The following is a 23,526-nucleotide window of genomic DNA, read 5'->3' as shown; positions in this document are numbered from 1 at the left end:
TCTTTGTAGTTCATTGGTGCAGCCATTTGGTTAATAGCGTCCTCATGAGCCTCAAGTTGAGGGTATACGTTAGATTTCTGCGAAACAAAGTTACACAGCTCACTTGACGCGAACGCGAACGCGTACGGTTCGATATCTGTATGCGTATTAATATCCGCGACTCTGCGAAACCTCTCTAATATATTATCAACAACGCTCCATTCCGTGTTATAGGGAAGTTTTTATGCCAGCACTTTTTTGGGGTAATTACCAATAGTGTCCACTGTCATTATTAGCATCAGGGGAACCACCTGAAATGGCCAAAAACACTATTCCAAAAACAAATTATCAGCCGCCACACAAGCTGCATCGGGCCCGCCAGACACCCCTCACCACCACTAAGGTTAAACATCGGATGAACCACTTAAAACCAAGTTGAAATTACCAGCAACACTTTCACTGGACACTAAAAGTCATTATTATTATTATTACTCAAAATAGTTATCAGCATAAACCTTCTTTGGTAACGAGTATGGGGAAGATGTTGGTAGTATAAAACCCTTTCAGAAACAGCTCCCTAGAAGTAACGATATTTTTTTAGAAAGTGGCAATTTCTCATTACAATGAATTACTTTAATTCGATTTCGAGATCTCAGAATAAGATTTTGAGGGCTAGAAATCAAGCATCTGAAGTCACACAACTTTTGCAAAAAAAAAGTTTCTTTATTCAATAGTTCTCACGCAACTTCGACGACCAATTGAGCTCAAATGCCCATAGGTTTGTTACTTTAAAATGCATATGTCGGTTAACACTAAGTGAGAAGACTGATTCAATTCAATTCAATTCAATTCAATTCAATTCAATGATCTTTGATAATTACCAGTATTGTCAATGTATTTAACAGAAGTATCAGCCGCCAGATAACAGTTTGCCTGTATAAGGCCCGCCACCCCCCCCCCCTCCCTCCCCCGGGGTAAACGTCGGAGGAACCACCTGAAACCAAGTTGAAATAACCAAACATTTTGTAATTTGCCTGTTTATTGTAAGACTTTTCGGAAATGTTTATATATTTTGACATGTTTTGGGGTATGGCAAATTTGTAGTGTGTCTTTGTGTAAAACATATTTTTAGGCACGCAACGTGCCATAACATACAACACGGTAACGGCTTACCCAGTCCATTAAGGAACGACGTGATAGATTACAGGCTCTTTATTGTTGGCGAGGTTCAAGCAATTTTGCAATAGTGCTAGGATCATGAACCTATTCATGTCAGTATACATATGTTGAGCTCAGGCTAATGACAATGGCCATCAGCTTTCTTTTCAAGGCAAGTGAATAATAAGTATAAGTTATATATTAAAGATGCTTTGACAGATTTTTGGCCGATTTGACCTGGTATTTTGATGGGGGTCGAGAAAGTTACAAGCTTTCATTTTAGCCGTTGCTCAAAAAAATCCGCCAATTATTAGTAGCAGTGAATTTAAGTGCTCCAAATAAGTTTTTGTCGGGATCCCGACAATGTATCACGTGACCAATTATTTTGTGTTTTTAAGAAACGTTTTTAAATTTTTTAAATGTTTGGGGCAACAAATCTGGCATAGCATCTTTAACTGGCATTTTAATGAATATCAAATGTAAATTCTCTCTCGGTTGTTTGATCAACAACAGCCATAATTATATGATATGTTGAGTAAATTTACATAAATTGGTATAAAATATGCAAATAAAACAGTCATCCGGTCTGGTCTCACAAACAAACATAATATATACAAACATAAAATCATACGAATATTAAGCATTGTTATTACAACAAATACGTGTACAACACGTTATAACAATGATTGGATAAATTGACACTCAGCTGAAAAACTTGGAATTATGAGAGACTTGCATCTCCGGGACGGAAGGTCTTGAACGCACCAGTATGTAGCTTGTAGTGAATGACGGCTGGTATAGACCAAGGAATGAACGCAAAGTGCACTCGAGGGTCGCTTCGGATCGCCTGTTTGTTTACAACGTAAAGCAGTGCCGTGTAGTGTAGGTGTAATGTGGGGCCAGTGAATTGTTTGGTTCATTGCTGGGGCTGTTAATTATTTGGGGTTGGGTACATTGGAGTGCTGCCTAACGTGCTGATGTGTTTTCTCTATAAGTAATGGATTACGCTTTAAAGGCAGTGGACACTATTGGTAGTTACTCAAAATAATTAATAGCATAAAACCTTACTTGGTGACGAGTAGTGGGGAGAGGTTGATGGTATAAAACATTGTGAGAAACAGCTCCCTCTGAAGTGCCATAGTTTTCGAGAAAGAAGTAATTTTCCACGAGTTTGATTTCAAGACCTCAGGTTTAGAACTTGAGGTCTGGAAATCAACCATCTAAACGCACACAACTTCATGTGACAAGGGTGTTTTCTTACTAATTCCATTATCATCTCGCAACTTTGATGACCGATTGAGCTAAAATGTTTACAGGTTAGTTATTTTATGCATATGTTGAGATTCACCATTTGTGAAGGCTTGTCTTTGACAAAAACCAATACCGTCCACTGCCTTTAACACAAAAAAGCAACTGTGTATTGGTACGGCGCATCCAGTTGGCTGTTGTGTTTGTTATATCGTAAAGTAGTGCTGTGTAGTGAAGGTGTAGTGTCGCTTTATTATAAGACTACATGAACGTTGCTGCAACCACATAATCTTGACCTACAAGTTATTCACGTTATTTAGGGTAACTTTAAGATGGTTTCTGGCTGTTTTGAACGCGTTTTGATCTCTTCAATTGATACTTTTCAAGATGGTGGTCTTCATGGTTGGATTGCCGTATTTGGTTCATTTACAAGCAGGCTAGCTTGGAATGTTTTGGTAAAATGCTTAGGTATGATGTTACCCACCCTACAGGAACAGTTCGTCACTTCGACTTGGTTAATTGGCTGGATGGTTGCCTTTGTAGATGCGGGGGTCGAAGGATCTGGTAAGTTTAACATGGTTACTGATGGTACGGCAAGGGTAGGCCGGGATAAGGTTTTATGCCTATAATTATTTTGAGTTATTTTCAATAGTGTTCACTGCGTTTAAACATGAACAAGGTCACAAATCAAAGTGTCATATCCTTTGAAGCAATACAAACATTAAACAACATTTGAAAAACAATCGAAGAAACTCAGACATTAACGACAACATAACGGAAAACGCTTTTTTTTTTCTTTTATGTTTTTAACAATTTGTTTGCCACTCTGATCTACCTACAAAAAATAAGTTTTTACTAAATTTAACAGTGCTCCTATAAATGAATAAAAACATCATGGTACAACTGAAATTGCAGATTGTTTTCGTCTTTTCTGACTAGGTTTGTATTATTTGTTTTTATTTTTTTTCCTATAAAGCCGTTATACACTTTCGGTAAAAATTTCACCATAACCATAAAATAACAAGCCTGTGAACATTTGTGCTCAATCGGTCATCGAAGTTGCAAGGAAATGATGTAAGAAAAAACACCCTTGGACGAATTTGTGTGCTTTCACATACTTTCTTCTAGCTAGAAGTATTTTATTATTTTATTGAGAAATTACCTCTTTCTCAAAAACTAAGTTACTTCAGAGGGAGTAATTTACCGCAAAGTGTTATACTATCAACAGCTCTCCAATGCTCGTTACCAAGTCAGTTTTTTAGTTAACATTTGTTTTGAGTAACTACCAAACATGTACATTCCATTTAACGTTGGGGCAAGGTAGTTACAACGAATTGTGCTCTGTGTGGTAGGTAAGATGTATTTGTATGATTTAGCAATGTCGTTACACCTGGCGGCACACACACCGTACGTTTGCTGTTTGATACCTTTCACGCACTAGCTGATCAGACCATCACACGATAAAAGCCTATAGAAATGTTGACAATGAATTGTAGCACGAAAGTTGAACTCCCAAATCCATTTGAACAAAATATTACAAAAGCCCCATACTCGACAACGAGAAAAAAATACTTTAGTCTGGTTTTTGATTTCGAGGATCAAGGTTTCGCAAATCATTTGTACTGTATTGATATATACAGTAGGGGCCTCTCACTCAAAATAATCTGACAACAAAACATATAAATCTGTTTTTCACTCCACTCGACTGGTTAGAAGGCAATGAAAATAAATTCCAAACAACTTGCCAAATATCTAAGTCGCGCTGGGGTTCTGGCCTTATACACTGTGTTTTACTCAACTTTTGATAATCAATGGTCCATCGAGTAACCTGTCATTTGTAGGCCAACTCCCCATAGCTCGTTACCAGGTTACCAGGCTAACAATTGTTCTGAGAACAATAGTGTCCACTGCTTTTAAATCAGAAGATAATAAATAATAATATATATGACTTTTGGATCAACATTGATTTCAAGGTGCTTTTTATAGCGACGCAAAAACAACCTTTATCCAACATTATATATACGTCAACAACATTACGTTGAAGCAGGTTACAATACTGGTGTTGGACCAACATTAAATTTAGGTGTTTAATGTCGCCGTTGCAAAAACAAAATTCATCCAACATTGTTAATACTTCAAAACATTACATTAAAACAATAAACAACGTTAGGACCAAACTGATTGCTGGACCTACGATGAATTAAGGTTGTTGAAGATACTGGACACTATTGGTGAATGCTAAAGACCAGTCTCCTCACTGGGTGTATCTCAACATATGCATAACACAACAAACATGTGAACATTTGAGCTCAAATTGGTCGTACAAGTTGCGAGATGAAAATGAATTAACGAACATTCCAAAAATGTCTGCTTAATATTGTTAACCTCTGTGAAGCGCCTCGGGACCCTTTGGGGTTGTTAAGGGCGCTATATAAAAGCCGTTTATTATTATAGATTTTCTCGGTCAAATTCGGCAAATGAGCAGTCAATTTCATTTCCATGCGTTCGAATTAAAGCTGTTTTGCCTCTCCGGTTGTTACTGCGTTTCAAATTCAGAATTCGGCTATTCAATTTCCTTTTGAGTCGAGTCAAATTCCTTTAGCATTCAATTTAGCGTAGCGTAATTCTTTTTCGTGACACACACGCCTCAAGAAGCGTCTGCGGATTTGAATGCTGCTTTGATCAATTGTTAAATTGAATGATTATTTTGTTAAATCAAATGACGCAACAATACATTTGACTAATCATGAAACGAAATCGAATTACCCTTTTGAGTAGCATTCGATTTCGCGCGAAATAGAATATTCTGGTGGTTAAATTGGCTGCTCATTTTCCGAAATTGACCGAGAAAACCTATATTATTTTTAATTCCATTGTCACGAAGTTGTGTGCTTCCACATGGTTTGTTTCGAGGCCCCAACATCTAATTTTAAGGTCTCGAAATCAATTTCGTTAAAACATTACTTCTTTCTCGAAAATTATGTCACTTATTAGAGGGAGCCGTTTCTCACAATTGTTTATACTACCAATATCTCCTCATTACTCGTTACCAAGTAAGGTTTTTTTGCTAATACTATTTTTTTTTTTTAATTTTGAGTAATTACCAATGGTGTCCAACGTCGTTTATATCACGCAGCAAGACAACATTCATCCAGCATTGTAAATATGTGTAATTTTTGCGCTGAAACAATACAATACTGGAGTTGGATCAACATTAAATGTGTGTGTTTAATATCGCGACGCATAAACAACCTTTATCAAATATGGTAAATACTTAAAAACATTTGACTGAAACAGCAAATTAAGTAACCAGATTATTGTTTGATCAACAGTTATAATTGTTTGTTATTATCGCGACGCAAAACAAACTTTGTCTATAATTTATTTATTTTTTTTTTTTTTTCTGTGGTGCCCTAGGCACCATTGAGCGAGGATAAACCTCAGCCGCCCGAATGCGATACACAACCAGTCCCCTGACTGACTCTAAAAAGAATAGCACACTGCATTCTCACCCACAAACAAAGCGCCTGTACATCCTACGCAGCCCCACTTACACACCGCTATTCCACACACCGCTATCGCCCACAATCCTAACCCGTGACCCGACGGCTCACGGTCTAGGATTGGGTGAGACAGCGGTGTATGGAATATAGCGGTGTGTGGGACTGTGGAAACGTGCGTTTGTGTGCTTCCTTGGGTGAGGGCGTGGTGTGCTGTTTAAAGGCAGTGTACACCATTGGTAAATGTCAAAGACTAGCCTTTACAGTTTATCTCAACATATGCATACAATAACTAACCTGTAAAATTTGAGCTCAATCGGTCGTCAAAGTCCCGAGATAATAATGAAAGAAGAAAACACCCTTGTCACACGAAGTTGATGAGGTCTCGAAATCAAATTCGTGGACAATTCCTTCTTTTTAGAAAACTATGGCACTTCAGAGGGACCTGTTTCTTACAATGTTTTATACCATCAGTCTCTCCCAATGACTTGTCACAAAGAAAGGTTTTATGCTTATAATTATTTTGAGTAATTACCAATAGTGTCCACTGCCTTTAAAGACAGTCGGGGACAGGAGTTCCATTGGATTCGGCCATCGCATTCGTGCGGCTGTGGTTATGTACATGTTTACCTTTATTAAAGTAAGCAAACTATTACACAGCCTTGATCAAGGCTACCCCAGGCACAGTTCCTGTACATTATTTACATTTAAAGGGACACACCGGCTCATCGTTTACGCAATTAAGGGGTGTATAATCATAAATATTGTTGTTATATATGGTTGTTGTACACAAAATATCATCAAACTATCAAGTGTGTAGCAAATAATGAAAACAAGCGGTAAAAGGCCAGCGTATACGTGTTTCCAGCCGTTGCAACTGTCAAATATTTGTGACATTGTCGCACAATGTTGCAAGTAGACTGGTTATTTTTTTATAGCAACGTTTTACTTTGACGTAGCATAAGGATCCAGTCTATCCATGTTCTAAAAGCCAACAGCATAAATATACGGAACAGGCAAATCCTTCGACGAAGGAGGTAGACCTTCGTGCTTCGACGTACATCCAAAGATCGTCACGAATAACACAAAGAAGTTAACCCAAAACAAGATGGGACAGTGACAAGTCAATAAAACATTCCTGGCCCCAATAAACTAGGCCTACTACCGCAGAGCCATGATGCAGTTTGGAATGCGATCGAGGCGTTTGGAATGCGATCGACGTGTCAGGACACGATTGCATAATTGACGTACTCCCTCCCTGCTCCTGCCACTCCATCTCCGAGTTTTTACAAAAATGTGGCTGCCGTGGCCTCCCCAAAACACGTACGGAAAAACAAAAACGCACGGTGGGTTGTGACCGAGGCTTAAACGTAGCTGGTATCTTGGAAAGGAAACGTAGCTGTTCGTATGGAACGTAAGTGTAGCTTGACTTGGGGTTGAAAACGTGCGTGTTAAAATTATAGCGTAACTCGAAGGAAAGTAAGCGTAGCTCGGTAGCTGCGTAGCTTGGAACGTAACCAAGTAATACCTCAACAATCTTAAACATAACACTTCATTCACAGAATTAAAACAATGATTTTTATTTTTTGACAAAACTGAGGGAGTTGTTTTATTATTATTTTTGTGTTCAACCTTTTATACAAAACTCTTATTCACCTGTTCTTTTTACGATCGGGGGCTCCGTTTTTGTTTTCATAAAACATTAAGCTACTCACACAATAACACTGTCATAAAACATTAGGCTACTCACACAATAACACTGTCAATGTACAAAATGCAGTAGTCCTACGTTTTGACATCATCAATCTTTTTTTAATTACCTGAAAACTCTTAACAAAATTAAATTAGGAGCCATGAAAGCACAACATAGCATTACAATGGAACGTTGCGACCATAAGAAATAACGGAATCGACACGAGGTGTACCGACTGACAAACCCACGATGCCAAACATGTACTTTGATGTCTGGCTCCCCCCCCCCCACCTCAGGCTCACGGCGAGACCCGCAAGCTGAGAGTTCATAGCGCCCGGGATTACACCTCCAGCCCCCGACGAGACACGGTATGTGCGGTACGTGATATGCCCCAAGGCTTACGTTCCGATTGCTACCATGCCGAGGCGCTGTAAAACACGCTTCCGTTATTGCACGAACCCTTTGAGTGAAAATCTTACTTCCCCGTCTTTTATATAATAATTTACAGTTTTTACCCGTAATCTGTATAAGTTGTCTATTTTGTCAAATACTCATGAATAATTGTAACCAAATAATAGACAATTTGGTTGATTAATTTATTTTTAATTTATTAGTATACGGCTGGAAGTAAACTGAAGGTCACGTGGGTTAACCGAACCAAACAAAATGGATAATCCACGTGACATTTTTTTTTTTTCTTCTTTCTTTTTTATGCGTTAAAACGCAAAATTTGATGTTTTTTTTTTTTTTTTGGCAACTATATTCTTCTCCATTCCTGGAAGACATTTAGAATCATGTGTTAGTGTATTTTGTAGCCTAAATAGCCCAACGCAGCCAGTGTGTCTCTTTAACCCCATAGAGGTGCCTCATACATCGGCCTCATCACTAGCAAAGTTCAAGGCCTAAATTTTGTGTACAAAATAGCGATAGGTATTTTTATTCAGCCGCGCCACGCATCTAGAACTCCCTTCCACTTAATCTTCGATCTTGACTTGCACTGCAAAATTCAAGTATCTTCTCAAAACTTACCTTATGTCACAAGTTTTCAATGACTAATTTGGTTGTGTCTGTTTTTCTTTGTGTTGTGTTTTGTTTTTGTTTAGTTTTTGGTTTTACTGCGCCTTGAACACCCAGCAGGTTATTATTATAATAATAATTAGTATTATTAGCTAACTATTTTTGTTTCTTCAATTTCTTCATAACAAAGGTATTATAGCAACGCCTCTAATGGACAGATTTGGCGCCAGGACTGTGGTTACAGTGTGTGGATTAGTTGCTGGTATATCCGTGATAACTGCGTCCTTCTTATCCAGCCTATATGGAATTACCTTTATCCTGACTATATTCACCGGTAAATATTACACAGCTGGCTCTAATCATCGTAGCGAATCCCCTTGTTACATCCCATTAAGCTTGAGCTTATGTAATCAAACGGTATATTTATAGATAAATAATAAAACCACATCCCTTCGCATCACCAAACAGGTGTCAATACACTCAAACCCGAGGGCGTACAAAACCCATGGACCCCAATTACACGGTGCAAAACTTTTGCAATACACATTGATAATTCATTTTGTCGAAGTTATGTTTTTCGAAGTTATGTTGTCAACTACAAACAAAATTTGCGACGAGTATGCATAGTTTAATAACAGACGAACAGTTGTTCAAATAAGAAAACCATTATTCACTGTTCCCTCGAACCCGCGGCTATTTCGTACTTTATCAACGGTGGGAACGATCAAGTTGATGTACACCGGTTAGCATCACTCATGTTACCCGCCGCGCTGTGCAGTCATGGTACCTGCGTGTTTGTTGCAAGGGACATGATTTGTTCTCGACCAATCAAACTTCACAGTTTGTTGCCGAGGTATATCAATGTTGTTTGTTTTACCTCGGTAAACCACCATCGGTCAATTACACCCGCGCAATACGAACCAAATGCGGGTTCTAAAGAACAGTGGCGACATGTTTATATCGCTTAATAAACTATGCATGATCTGTCGCAACAATGTTTGAAGATGACAACGGAACTGATTGCACGCTTTAGTTGGGATCCATTGGTTTTGTACAACCTCGGGGGGGGGGGGGGGGGGGGAGATGGCACCATCGTCTTTGCCTAAGGTGTAATTTCCCCCCTCGGGTATACACTGCAATCGACCTTGCCACAGCGTGCAACAATTGTTTAATACCATTGCAGAGCTTTCTGCAACATGTAGTTTATTCCTTACCACATACAAAGTTTACTCCAAATTTGTATACCAATGTTGAATGTGTACATTTTACCGAGTAATATTGGTTTAATCGGTCAAATTCGGCGAATGGGCAGTCAATTCAATCATGCGTTCTCATTCAAGCTGTTTTGCCTCTCCAGTTGTTAGTGAGTTTCAAATTCAGAATACGAACATTCAATTTAGTTTTGAGTCGAGTTAAGTTCCTTCAGCACACAGTTCAATTTAGCGTATCGTAATTTTGTGACACACACGCCTCAAGGAGCGTCTGCGAATTCGAATGCTGCTTTGTATGAATTGTTAAATTGAATGACGCACAATTATATTTAACTAGTTATAAAACGAAGTCGTTTTACCCTTTTCAGTAGCATCCTATTTCGCGCGAAAGAGAATATCTATGTGATTAAATTGGCAGCTCATTTGCCCACATTTACCGAGAAAAACATATAATAGTTACTGCGTACTGGCATTGCAATAGGTTGCAATTTATTTGTTTGTTTCGTTTTTCAGATTTGTGATTTGTTTTGTAATGCCTGTTATTGTTATTTTCGTACTAAACGATGGTTAAATTGTTTTTGTTTTTAATTTTTCAGGACCAGCTTTTGGCATATCATACGTGATAACGAAGAATCTAATTGGAAGCTATTTTAGTAAGTCTATCACAACAGCTTACGGTATGTCGACCCTGGGTAGCTCTTTTACCTTCTTCGTTGTGCCCTTGATACAGCTTTTCCTAGACATCTACGGCTGGAGGGGAACATGGCTTCTTCTTGGAGGATGGTTCTTAAATCTCGCTGTCGTTGGAGCTCTGATGAAACCACCTGCAGCTAGTGGGAGTCGAGATGGTTACGAGTCAGCTCACACAGACGAGGAGCAATACACAAGGGAAGACAAACTGGCACCAAACAACCGCTTTGGATGTTCTTATTTTATCAGAATCTTCTCATTTACTCGAGATACATTTCAGCTTGGATTGTTCTCATCCATATCGTTCTTGCTGGTTGTACTTAATTATTCCGTTTGGCAATTGTTCTACTCTGCATGGTTAATATACTATGTGCAGTACACTACTATTTCTAAAGGATTCACACTGGAAGACGCGTCGCAATTCATTATCGCTTATGGAGTAGGCAGGACACTTGCTTGCTTCTTGATTGGTCCGTTAGTTCAATCTGTGCAGGCTGTCAGCACACACACATGGCTTGCTGGTGCTCTGCTTTTAGCTGGAGTTTATTATGCTGTCGATCCATGGTTGACGTCTTATTGGCCGATTATGGCAAATTCACTCATGTTTGGATTATCTTAGCCAGTGACTTCAATACTTATAGATGTTGTCGTGAAAGAGATATTCGGTAAGGAGCAAATGGGCCATGTATTTGGATGGCTTGGACTTGTGTCCGGTTCGACAAAACTCCTCCTGTTGTATTTTCCCGGTGAGTTTTGTTTTTTCATCGTCTGCAGAGAACAGTAACAACAACTAATTTTCATAGTTTTTGTTGTGTTTTTTTCAAATTGTTTTAACCACATCTTTTGAATGTCAACATAATATAGGTCTTCTCGGCCAATTTCGGAAAAAGTGCAGCCAATTTAACCATCAAGCTATTCTATTTCGCCCGAAATCGAATGCAACTGAAAAGGGTCAATCGATTTATTTTGATGATTAGTCAAATGTAATGTTGCGTCATTCGATTTAACAAAATAATCCTCAATTTAACAATTCATCAAAGCAGCATTCAAATTCACAGTCGCTTCTTGAGGCGCGTGTGTCTCGAAAAAGAATGACAATACACTAAATTGAACATAGTGCTAAAGGAATTTGACTCGACTCAAAACGAACTTGAATGGCCGAATTCTGAATTTGAAACGCAGTAACAACTAGAGAGGCAAAACAGCTTTAATTCGAACGCATGAAAATGAAATTGACTGTTCATTTGTCGAATTTGACCGAGAAAACCTATATTTTGAAAACCATTCGTTCTGTTTTTGAAAACCAACACCAGGAAGAGCAATACAATCTTGTTGCAAACAATTATTGTTGATGTTGATCACTTGTCCAAAACCAAAATGGTCCCCAAATGAGCGGATGCGAAACTAATAAAACCGGGTCACTGAAAGTTAACATGTTAACTATAATTTTCAAAAGTGACCTTAGTTTTTAAGCTACGGTACTGTTTCAGTTGATATATGTACGTTGCCTACATGTTTACACGTAATGACGTATTGCAATAGCATAATCTATTTTGTTAACACTTGGTTATTGGTTTACTGTTTTGTTTCTGCCTAAACTCATGTATGTTGTGTTATTAGTTAATGACATTTGGTATTGTTTGTTAAAGGAACACGTTGCCTTGGATCGGTCGAGTTGGTCTTTGAAAAGCGTTTGTAACCGTTTGTTACAAAATGCATATGGCAAGAAAGATGTTTTAAAAACAGAATACATTGATCCACACAAATTTGTCTCGAAATTGCGTGGTTTTCATTTAACTTTGCTAACTTGCACTGTCGGCCATTTATGGGAGTCAAAAAGTTGACTCTCATAAATGGTCAACCGTGTTAGTCGACGAGGTAAAAGGAAAACCACGCAATTTCGAGTGATACTTGTGTGAATCATTGTATTTTACTTTTAAATTATCTTTATAATCGTATGCATTTCTAAACAAACGCCTACAAACGCTCTTCAAAGACCAACTCCACCGATCCAAGGCAACGTGTTCATTTAATCATAAAACTTTGGATTGTTTGTGCCCACCAGGATTGATGTATGACCTTACTGGAGACTACACCGTGACTTTCAGTCTAATGGCCGGTGTACAATCACTGACTGTTGTTGCTGCATTGGGTTTGAGCTGGAGGCAGAAACACCATCCCAGTTCATCTGAGGCATCCTCGTGAGGATCTGTAACTCGATTAATCGATTTTAATTATCTTACAATATTTGGGGTAGATTCATGGAGCGTTTGGTATGATTCAACTGCCTTTGGCTGCGACAAAACAAGTTTCAGGGACACGTTGCATTGGGTCGGTTGAGTTGAGTTGGTCTATATTATATTTTTTTAAAGGAACACGTTGCCTTGGATCGGACGAGTTGGTCTATGAAAAGCGTTTGAAACCGTTTGTTATGAAATGCATATGGTTAGAAAGATATTTTCAATGTAGAATATAATGATCCACACAAGTATCGTTCAAAATTGCACGGTTTTCACATAACGTCGCGAACTAACACGGTCGGCCATTTATGGGAGTCAAAGTTTTGACTTCCAAAAATTGGCGACCGTGTTTATCGACGAGGTAAAATGAAAACCACGCAGTTTCGAGGCATATTTGTGTAGACCATTGTATTCTACTTGAACAATATCTTTCTAACCATATCGATCTTATAACGAACGGTTACAGGACGCTTTTGAAAGACCAACTCGACCGATCCAAGGCAACGTGTTCAAATAGGTCGATAAAGTAACTCCTTGGCTGTGTAACGACTTTTATGTCCCTCTAACGTCCTTTTTGCATAAAACAACTTATTTTATTTTGTGACGTGTAATCTCGATTGTTGGTTAAAATGATGCACATTAGTTGGTCAAAATCGTCCGATCATGCGCACTACGATCAAAGAGTTGCCCAAAAGTTGGCCATGATATAAAAACATCACGATATTTTCCAACATGGCGAGTGGAGTATTGGCTGTGACGGCGGGGTGGTCCAGTAGATATAAATCCAATTTGCAGGTTAGTTTTTAACTAAACTATGAAGTTGTGTTTTCTATTCAGTTGTACATAGTTGTGGTAGTTGCAGAGCAAACAACACAGCGACACTACTGTTGGATCAGTTTCAGTTTTATCATGCCATTATGTGCAACGCCGGTTGTGGCATGTATGCGTGTTTGTTGTGTTGCTTTGTGTATGTATGGCAATACATGCATGGAACTATCACTGCATTGCTTGCGCTGCAACTGTCACAACTGTGTACAACAACTGAACAGCAAACACACTTTATTTAGTTAAAAACTAACTTTCCAAGGCATCTACAAACCATTAAGCACCCTCACGATTTCGAGAGAGATGCCAAGGCCTTGGAAGGTCACAGCTCACCACCGTTTATCATCGTGGAAAAGATGATCTATGCCAGGTTGTATGACGTATCAAACTGTAAATCAAAGGGTTAAATAATACACCATTTATTGGATAACACCAAAAATGGTTAAATCATTAATAAAAATCATCGCCCAATAAGTGGGTAATTGATAATTAATTAAATACCCAGAAAATGGGCAAACCAAAATTTACCCAACTGTTGGTTACCAAAATATACCTAACTTTTGATGAGGAAATATTACCGAATTATTTGGCAATCAGAGTGCCCAACTTTGATGGGTAATATTTTGCCCAAAAGTTCACTATTCGCCCTTTATTGGGTAACAAATTGGGTATTTTTTTACCCATTTTGTTTACAGTGTAATTAAAGTTACCCACAAGTTGCCCAATAAATAAGCAAAATTGTAACCAACAGTTATGATAAATTCAGATTACAAATTATTTGCCCAACACTTGCCCAATTTTTCCCCGCTTTTTAAACAAAAACAATTTGCAAACAAAATGTTTGCCTAACAACACCAATTATTGGTTTTGTTTGGCAGTTATTGACCAATAATTGTTGAAATTACTTTGTCCAACAAATGATTTGACCAACGTTTTTACGGTGATAGATAAAATAAAAAATAAACATTGTGTTAACTTACTTGTTTAAAGCTTCACTCTTAAATATCTCAGACAGTTTCGCTTTTGCTATTGGTGGAGAGCGTGTCACGTGGGTGTGTATAAACCTTTGTTTATGACCAGTAAAAAGTGTTGAAACATGGGCGTGACACGCGAGCATGCAACTGTGATTATGACACAGTTTCTTCATTCCCTTTGATCGAGAGCAACGGCCGCGACATTGGTCACATCACGTGATACACGCGACGCGCACAGCATTCCCTTTACATGCATTGTTTACCCGAGGGCGGCGGAGGGCCTTACCATTTCATAGCTGGGGTGTTGTGTTGAAAGAAGTTATTGAACAATATTATAATGTTTGCATTTATTTACTTTTTGACCTAAAGTGTTGACGTTTTCTTTACCGACAAGGCTTTTATGAATGGGAATCAAAGTGTGTTGAATCGGTTTTCAACTAGTGGTTTAAACCCGCCGAGCCCTGGGTCTTGATAATTTACCTCGAAGTCCTCTCGGTAAAATTATCAAGAACCAGGCCTCGTTGGAATTAAATCACTAGTTGAAAACCTCTTCCCCACACAGTGATTCCCTTGCTAAAACACAGACAATGTTATGATAAGTGGCTACCTGGCTGGTCTTGAAGGGGTCACTGGGTCACGGCTACCCAAAGCTAATCTCCAATGTCCAAGGACTCTACAGCTGAAAATAAAATCGCAAATCGGTTGTGTAGATCTTGAGATACGGTCCCCTTTCCGGTTGACCTGGAAATAAAATTCAACTCAGGGTCAGTGTAACCCAATTTTAATATTTCGTCACGCCTACCGAGAGCTAATGTCCAATCTTCATACAGCAGCTCTTCGTTAACAATGGTTGTTCACTCCTCAACACTCAACGATACAAGTATTTGCTGCCCCACCTAGAAATAACGACTTGAGAAATGCGGATAAACTTTAATTACTTAACTATAGGGCAAACCGTTTCAGAAACAGTTGCATCCCCACCCTAGCTGATGAGCTGATCAATCACCAATAATTTTACTGACCTGCAGATAATGTTGTTTTCATTGTGTTAGTTGTTGTATTTGTACAGTTTTAAAACTGTAAAATAACGTTTTATATATTTTATAACCTCTTATTGTATAGTTGATCCTTGAATTAATACATTGTAAATTAAACGCAAAGTTTGTTAAATAAGGGCAGTGGACACTAATTATTTATTTTTATTTTTATTTTATTTTAAATCTTTAGACATACACAATAGTTACAAGTTGTACAGGGGCTGTCAAGGTTAAAACAAAATCTTCTGTCATCAGAAGATGTGTAAAACCAGACCCCTGCCAACGATAAAAATATAATTATACAATATGAAAAGGTGATTGCACTGAAACATTTTAAAATTAAACAAAAGAAATCATTAAAACACAAGCAAAACCAGACTATTGAAAACAAAAAAAAACTACACCCACAACAAAATACCGCAGCGATAAGAGGAAGGAACAACAATAAAAAATAAAAAATAAACATAGAATGGACTAAAAATCCCCCCCAAAAAAAATATAAAAAAAAGAGTGCACCCTCACAGATTCATGCCAAACCCACTCGGCCCAAGGACAATGATAGCAGAAAGCCTCCCCAAATACCACCCAAAAAAGCACAAAGACCCCTTAGACAAATATTAAAGAAAACAACAATTAAAACCACTAGCACTATTAACATACTAAAAATTCCCCCCTCAGCTTCATACGAAAAGGCTTGTACCCCTCCAAAATAAAAACATTCCTGGTATCCAATGTGAGCTCTGAGAACATTTTAGGAAAGCGAACAATGGTAGAAAATTTATAAGCTATAAAGTAAAAAGAAAACCGTGCAATTTTGAGTGATACTTGTGTGGATCATTATATTCTACTTTTAAAACATCTTTCTAACCATATACATTTCATAACAAACTGTTACAAACGCTTTTTATAGGCCAACTCGTTCAATCCAAGGCAACGTGTTCCTTTAAGGACGAATTCTGCAAAAACGATTTCAATGTTAGGAGGCAAATCTTTCACATCAACAGATGTTGGTTTTAGAGAGTCAGATATAGCGACCAAAACACCTCCACAACGCCGACTTCTGTCTTTTCTAAAGACAATATGGCTGTCGAAAAGCATTGAGTCTGGTATAGATGAATTCAGCCATGTTTCAGTAATAGCCACAAGTGACAAGTTCATAGAATGCACAACCGCTTGAAGTACGGGATTTCATTTTTCACACTCCTAGCATTATAATATTGGCACCGAATATCGCTTTAGTTGCAGTGTTATCAAATATACCTCTTAATGGCGACGAAGTAGAATCAGGATCGACGACACTACCATCACTCAATGTGGAGTCAAAATATGAGTCCGATAACTGGGGCAAGGCACATGTCAAACAAATCCAGGGTTCGTCGGGTAAGTCAAACAGGCGAGCATATTCAGTTGGTAGAACATCCTGACATTTTATGTGAAACCAGTTAGAACAACCGCTACACAGTAGGCCCATTTGGTTCGATTTTACAGGTTTTTCGCATGTACCACATGGATACTTATACACTGGGCCCGGGTTCAGTTCCACATCACCGCACGTCAAAAGAACACATAGCAGGGTTGCGTGAAATGTATTGTTACATTGTGCATGCAAACGACTGGCGTTTACATGGCTGCCCGATACGTTGAAATCTTGACCACTGAAAATACTGCAAGAGTACCCATAATCCAGTCCATTAAAGCTGAACAATCCCTTAGAATGCACCATCAAATGTCCTATGGGATCTATAAAATCAAGGCTTTCAAACCTCTCCTTCAATTGTGTAGCAGGTACTAAACGAACTGCAGTTCGGCAGATGACGGTGAACAAATCCACTGCACACAGGCGCCATTTTTGTTTTTGGAAAATGAGCGTCCGGTCCACCCCCTTTGCTCCAACTCGGCCAGCAGTAGCTGCTACTCCGTATTTCACGGGTGCTGCCAGTCCAGCCCGGAACACATGGGGTGGCATCCTTATATTTTCGATATTTGCACTGGGATCGTTAATGCTCATTACACAACACACGGGATCAACGATTTAACGTCCCATCCGAAGGACACAAGTGTCACGCCTGGGGCTCGAACCCACACCCTGCCGATCAAAAACACCTGAGTTTGAAGGCATAGGGTGCGCGCTTGAAATTGTATTCATGTTGGTTATGGACACTGTACGTTCTAATGGAAAGCTAAACAAACTATTCCACTGGTTATAATGAATACGCAAACAATTGGGCGGGTGTTATTGGTAATAATTTAAAACTAGCTCAATAATCCCCGGGTATTTTTTTTTGTTTTGCAAATTTAATGAGATTGTAAATTTAGTTGATCAATAAAGTCTACTGAGGAGTGAAGTGTATTATCAATCGATTCTTCGGGCATAAATAATAAAGTAAGACTGGAGGCCTGCGCTAGTCGTCTTGCTATTGAACGGCCGAGCTCAAATAATTAAGAAATTATTCATTTACTATCCATGACGTCCCTTGATTGAGTGGTCTTGTTTGTCCACACTACAGCGTATTTTACTCTCCTGTGCTCAAGTTTTGTACCAACTGCTTTATATACTTATTTGATCTACAAAACAAAAAAACAAGATCGACGAGAATTTCTTGAGCAAACATTTTCAATCACTGCATACATAGTTTGAATAAACTGCCACAATTCATGTTTTCCAGTTTTGCTTGCGAAATACCGTAGAGCAAACCCCACTCATAACTGATTTAGGTCGTCTGTGCATTTTGGTTCGCGGATACTTTTACGGACAACAGTTACGTACACGCAAACAATCGTTGTTACTTAATTCTTCTTGCGAATTGACTGGTTTATTGACGACTAGATTTACTGAGGTAAACTTACACAAAGTGGAGAAATAGACGTTGGGTGAACTACTTTAGCCATGCCAATGTTGTAGGAGATTCCGTCCAAATGACATGCCCCCCATCCCGATCTGGAACAGCCGTCTTCTGATTGCGCCCTCTTTTGTTTCATATTTCCTAAACTCATGTTAAATCCTCATAATTATGTGGAACAAAATCTACATAACAAGATTTCCTAGAACACTGGCTTCGACTGGAAATATATCAGATTCAACAATGGCTTTAATTTTCTAACTAATTATTGTATTTTTCAGTTTTTTTGTTTTATATATCATATCCAGTCGCTTCCCCTTAAGGTGATCCCCTGTCTGCCGCTTCCCAGGTTGTATCGTTACCCGGGTGTGATCCCTGGCTACACGGCAGTTTGCGGTTGAATGGCTTCTGACAGGCACCCCCCCCCCCCCCCCGAACAAAGATATTGACAAAATTGGGAGACCACCTACATAGGGCTAGATAGCTCATTTTTCTAAGTGGAAATAAAACACATTTTGGGATTTTCATGAGTTAGATAGACGGCGGTGGGAATGCAAATTCCGCGCAGTTATTAATTCATGTGATACAAAAATGCTGCAATAAGGCGACACCATGTTTTATGGGATAACTCAGAAGAAAGGAATTATCATTTCAAGATCTCTTTTGTTTGAAGAAATGTAAACCTTTTGAAACAAAAGTACTATATGCCTTATGTGATTTACATGACAAAGAATTACTGTCGCCCTATTGTGGTGTTTTACATGACAAATAATAACTGTCGCCTTATTGTGGCGTTTTACAAAGCAACTAATAACAATTACCTACATTTTTATTAGGTAAGAACATAATGATATAGCGGTGTTTGACCCCCTTCTCTTCTACGTAAATGAAACCCCACATCAGCCTCCAGTGACGAATTGTTCTTGAATATTCACGTACGCCATATAACAGGGCAACACATGTTAGTGTCGCCAAATTGCAGCAAAAGTTGTATAACAAATAATTGGGAGACCTCCAAAAAGTTGTTTCCTAAATCAATGATTTATTAAATCATTAATTTCATAAAAACATGTCTATAAAGCATTTTGTTGTTTTCATATACACAACTATCGCCCTATTAGAGCATGTTTGATGATGTCGCCCTATTACAGCAGTTAGCGTTATTATTATTTTATTTTCTTCTGTTTTCTTCTTTTGAATAAAGCTCTCAGACTCTGTTTATTCATCACCAGTGTAAACAAAATGAAAACATCTTCAATGGAACATTAATACATTTACTGTTAGATCAATACATTAAGTACATTGATGATACAATAGGGTAATTAAAAGACGATGAACAAAAGTGATATTAGATATCAAACAACAAGACAACAAAATATGATAATAAGCAAATTTATGCAAGGAAACGTTAAACTTAAAACGAACGTAAGGACAGTAAATGAAAAAATGAACAATTTCGATTTATACCGAAACGTCAATTTTGGAGTCTGGTCTTCATTAACTGTTAAAAAAAAACGTTATGGTTGGAAAAATGTTTTAAAAGTAGAATACAATCATCCACACAAACTTGCCTCAAAATTGCTTGGTTTTCCTTTTACTGTGCGAACTAATACGGTCGGCCATATGGGGGGTCAACAATTTGACTCCCATAAATGGCCGACCGTGTTAGTCGACGAGGTAAAAGGAAAACCGTGCAATTTCGAGGCGTGTTTGTGTGGATCATTGTATTCTACTTTTACAACATCTTTCTAACATATGCATTTTATAACAAACGGTTACAAACGCTTGCAAAGTCCAACTCGACCGATTCAAGGCAACGTGTTCCTTTAACGTACCGTTTCAAACTGACCAGCGTCACGTACTAAACCGACCCTTATTTGGAAAAAAGGGGCCAATAACTTCCCAGCCAGTCGAAACATTTTCGTTATGGGACATTTTATAAATATACATACAATAGTATTCGACCTCGGGCTAATTTAAACTCTCAACTATTTGTAACGCTATACTCTCAATAATATACCATCAATTTATTGTTGTTCTTTACAAAAAGTTCCCTTTAAAAACAATAATCCGTTGTAACCGGTCACTTGTTGTTGACTTAAATAGTGTTTTACGTTGACGTTTATTTTAGAAAACAAAACATCAAGGGAACGCTTACGTTTGGTAATATTTCTGACAATCAATTTAATTTAAAAAATTGTTATTTAGAAGATTACAGAAGCTTTCATAATGTTAAACACATTTTAGAAACATTTAAATTCGAAGTATTCTTGTTATGTACTTACTGATAAGATTTTTGGCGCAAAGTTTGATTTTTGGAAGTTTAACTCATATCTTGTGTGTTTGTTAGCCATTTCTTACTTAGGCCGGATTATCGGCGATGACTCAAAACCGCAACCATCTTTTGCCATGAATATTCAACAGGTTAGTGTAATTGTATGTATTTACATGTATACATGAATTAACCAAATCCAACGGTTTCAAATACCAAAGGTTTTCTTTATCACGATGATCTCTACAGGGTGGTATTTACGAACTCTAACCAAGCTACTGCACAAGCGAGCGCCATCTGTTGATCTGGACCGAACTGCATAATGCTGCTTTAGGTCATGTCTTAACTTAGACTGGACCCCTGTCTTTATCAGGATAAAGACAGGTCCCCGCCGCTAGATCCAGTTATTCCATTGGATACAATGATATCATTGGATACGTGCAGTATCATTGGTATGCAAACAGTACATGCAGTACTGCCGCCTGTCGTCGCGTATCTCAGTGGGTGCGTTTGTTTAGCTGCCCTGGGTCGACCCCGGTCTACCCCGGTACGTTCGAATAGCTTTGACGGGGCTCACCCGGGTCAACCCTCAGTGCCCTGCTTGTGGAGTGGACGAGTGTGATCGTTCGGTTAGCTCTTGTCAGGGGCTCACCCTAGTGAGCACCGCGGGGTGGACTCAGGGAAGCTAATCGAACGCACCCATTGTGAAATGAGGGAGGTCAAAGGTCAAACTACACGCCGGTTTCCTCAGCCGGTCTCTGGCGTTATTCACGAGCCTCGAAGAATGACGTCAGACGTTCAGGCTAGTCTTAACTGAGCACAAGAACATTCAAAATATTTCGACAACGTTTTTAGCTTCGGCAGCGCCTAGACCCTCCCCACACTCCGGGTAAGAATTTATAATTTTAGTTAAAATAACTTGTATTAAGTCTTTGTATTTATTAAGGGTAAATACAACTTTAGCGAATAAATACAGAAGCTTTTGACTTATGTAAATTACTTTCTTTTACATAATGAATAATACAAATTTGACGGCGGAAACAAGACAAATAACACATTCGGCTAACAGCACGTAATAGTTAACAGTAATTTGAACTATCTGGTAAAACAATGTAACAATCAAAACCTCTCAAATAACTCCAATTAGTACATGGGAAATGGAGTTTACAAGTGTTTGATAATGTTTACGTGTATTACAAATTGAAGCTGTAAATGTGTCGGTTAAGTATTTTTATTAGGTCTGAAGGCGGCACCATATAGTTCAAAATGTTTTAGTTGACATCTCTGAAATTAAAACTGTACGCAAACTTGTTTTTATCTTTTATAGAACAACAACAGCAGTTTTCATTTGAATAATGATCAGGTAAAAAGGGTACCTTTATGTTCAGCCTTAAATGCTAAATGGGTAATGGTGAGTTAAAAAGCAGCAACTGATATATAGCAAGGTAATTGTGTGCGGTTATTATTAACCATTTAAAGCCCCCCCCAAAAAAAAAAAAAAAAATAAATAAATAAATAAATAAATAACGCTTACCACACCAGACTATACCGTGTAACATTTGTATTATAAGACTTGTATACTGCTTACTTTTTCGTGAGCCACATTTTTAAGCAATATTTACAAAAACTTTAACTTACACAAGTTAATTAAAGATTAATAATTGTATAACGGTAAACACACAACATAATCTGCCAACAACACAAGGATGGTAAATATTCGGTTGAGGTTAAACACAAAAGGAATACTTCATTTACATTACTAATCGACATCCGTAATAATACAGCTCCAAAATTAATGTAAAGGCAGTGGACACTATTGGTAATTACTCAAAATAACTATTTGCATAAAACATTACTTGGTAACGAGTAATGGGGAGAGGTTGGTAGTATAACACATTGTGAGAAACAGCTCCCTCTGAAGTAGAGTAGTTTTCGAGAAAGAAGTAATTTTCCACGAATTTAATTTCGAGACCTCAGATTTATAATTTTTTTTTTTCATTGATATCTCGCAACTTCAACGACCAATTGGGCTCAAATTTCCACAGGTTTGTTATTTTATGCATATGGTTTGTTATTGTATGCATATGTTGAATACTGGTCTTTGACATTTACCAATATTGTCCGGTATTATCAATAGTGTCCAATGTCTTTAAAAGGCTCCTGAAAATAGAGTAGAGTTACCAGACTGAGAGTTTACAAAAGACTACACTTTGGTACGGATAATACACATTTAAGCTGGTACTTTGTAGGTTAGTGGTTTTACTAAAACGTATTTAAGAAATAAATGGAAAGAAACAAAAATCACCCAATTAGTACAACCGCCAGAGCGAAAGAAGCATTTATTTGCGAAAATAGAACACTATTATTTGTACTAAACGATTGGTGGTACGTTATGATCGAAACGTTTTTTTGAGATTCATGAAGATTAGCTATAAGTGTTAAACTTTATAAGTTGCACATTGCCTTATCATCAATAACAGTGTACATTTTACGACCTTGACATCATCGACACTCACACGCGATGCAATATCTTGACTGATTTCAAATCAGCTACGATGAGGTCACCGGTCGGAGTAAACGTCATGCCTAGAGGACCGTACAGAACACGAGCTAAACAGCCGATGTGCTCACCTGATGCATCGTAATGATGTATCTCACAAAATCCATCACCATCATCACAGCACACATCATTAGGTTTTACAGGTTTGCCGTCAAGGGAGGTGCTGATATTGAACACCTCGTTTTACCATGAAATCCAGACAAACTAGTTTCGACTCGAGGAGGTTTGAAAAGATCAGTTGCTCCTTGCTGTTAACGGATATAAAGCTTGGATTGTCGGTAT

General features: G+C 38.1%; 1 protein-coding gene, 1 long non-coding RNA gene and 1 pseudogene across 2 annotated transcripts in view; 2 read left to right on the top strand and 1 right to left on the bottom strand.

The window, feature by feature from the left end:
- LOC139942967 (uncharacterized) overlaps positions 1 to 23,526 on the top strand; it is a 521,441-nt gene that overhangs the window by 163,152 nt on the left and 334,763 nt on the right. The window lies entirely within an intron of this gene.
- Positions 1 to 23,526, bottom strand: part of LOC139943389 (uncharacterized) — a 138,373-nt gene that overhangs the window by 102,554 nt on the left and 12,293 nt on the right. The window lies entirely within an intron of this gene.
- LOC139942959 (monocarboxylate transporter 12-like) lies at positions 2,718 to 12,864 on the top strand (annotated as a pseudogene).

This window comes from Asterias amurensis, chromosome 10 (genome assembly GCF_032118995.1).
Source record: "Asterias amurensis chromosome 10, ASM3211899v1".
NCBI classification, from domain to species: Eukaryota; Metazoa; Echinodermata; class Asteroidea; order Forcipulatida; family Asteriidae; genus Asterias; species Asterias amurensis.
The sequence above is the reverse complement of the archived record's forward strand: the minus strand, read 5'-3'. Positions and strand labels throughout refer to the sequence as shown.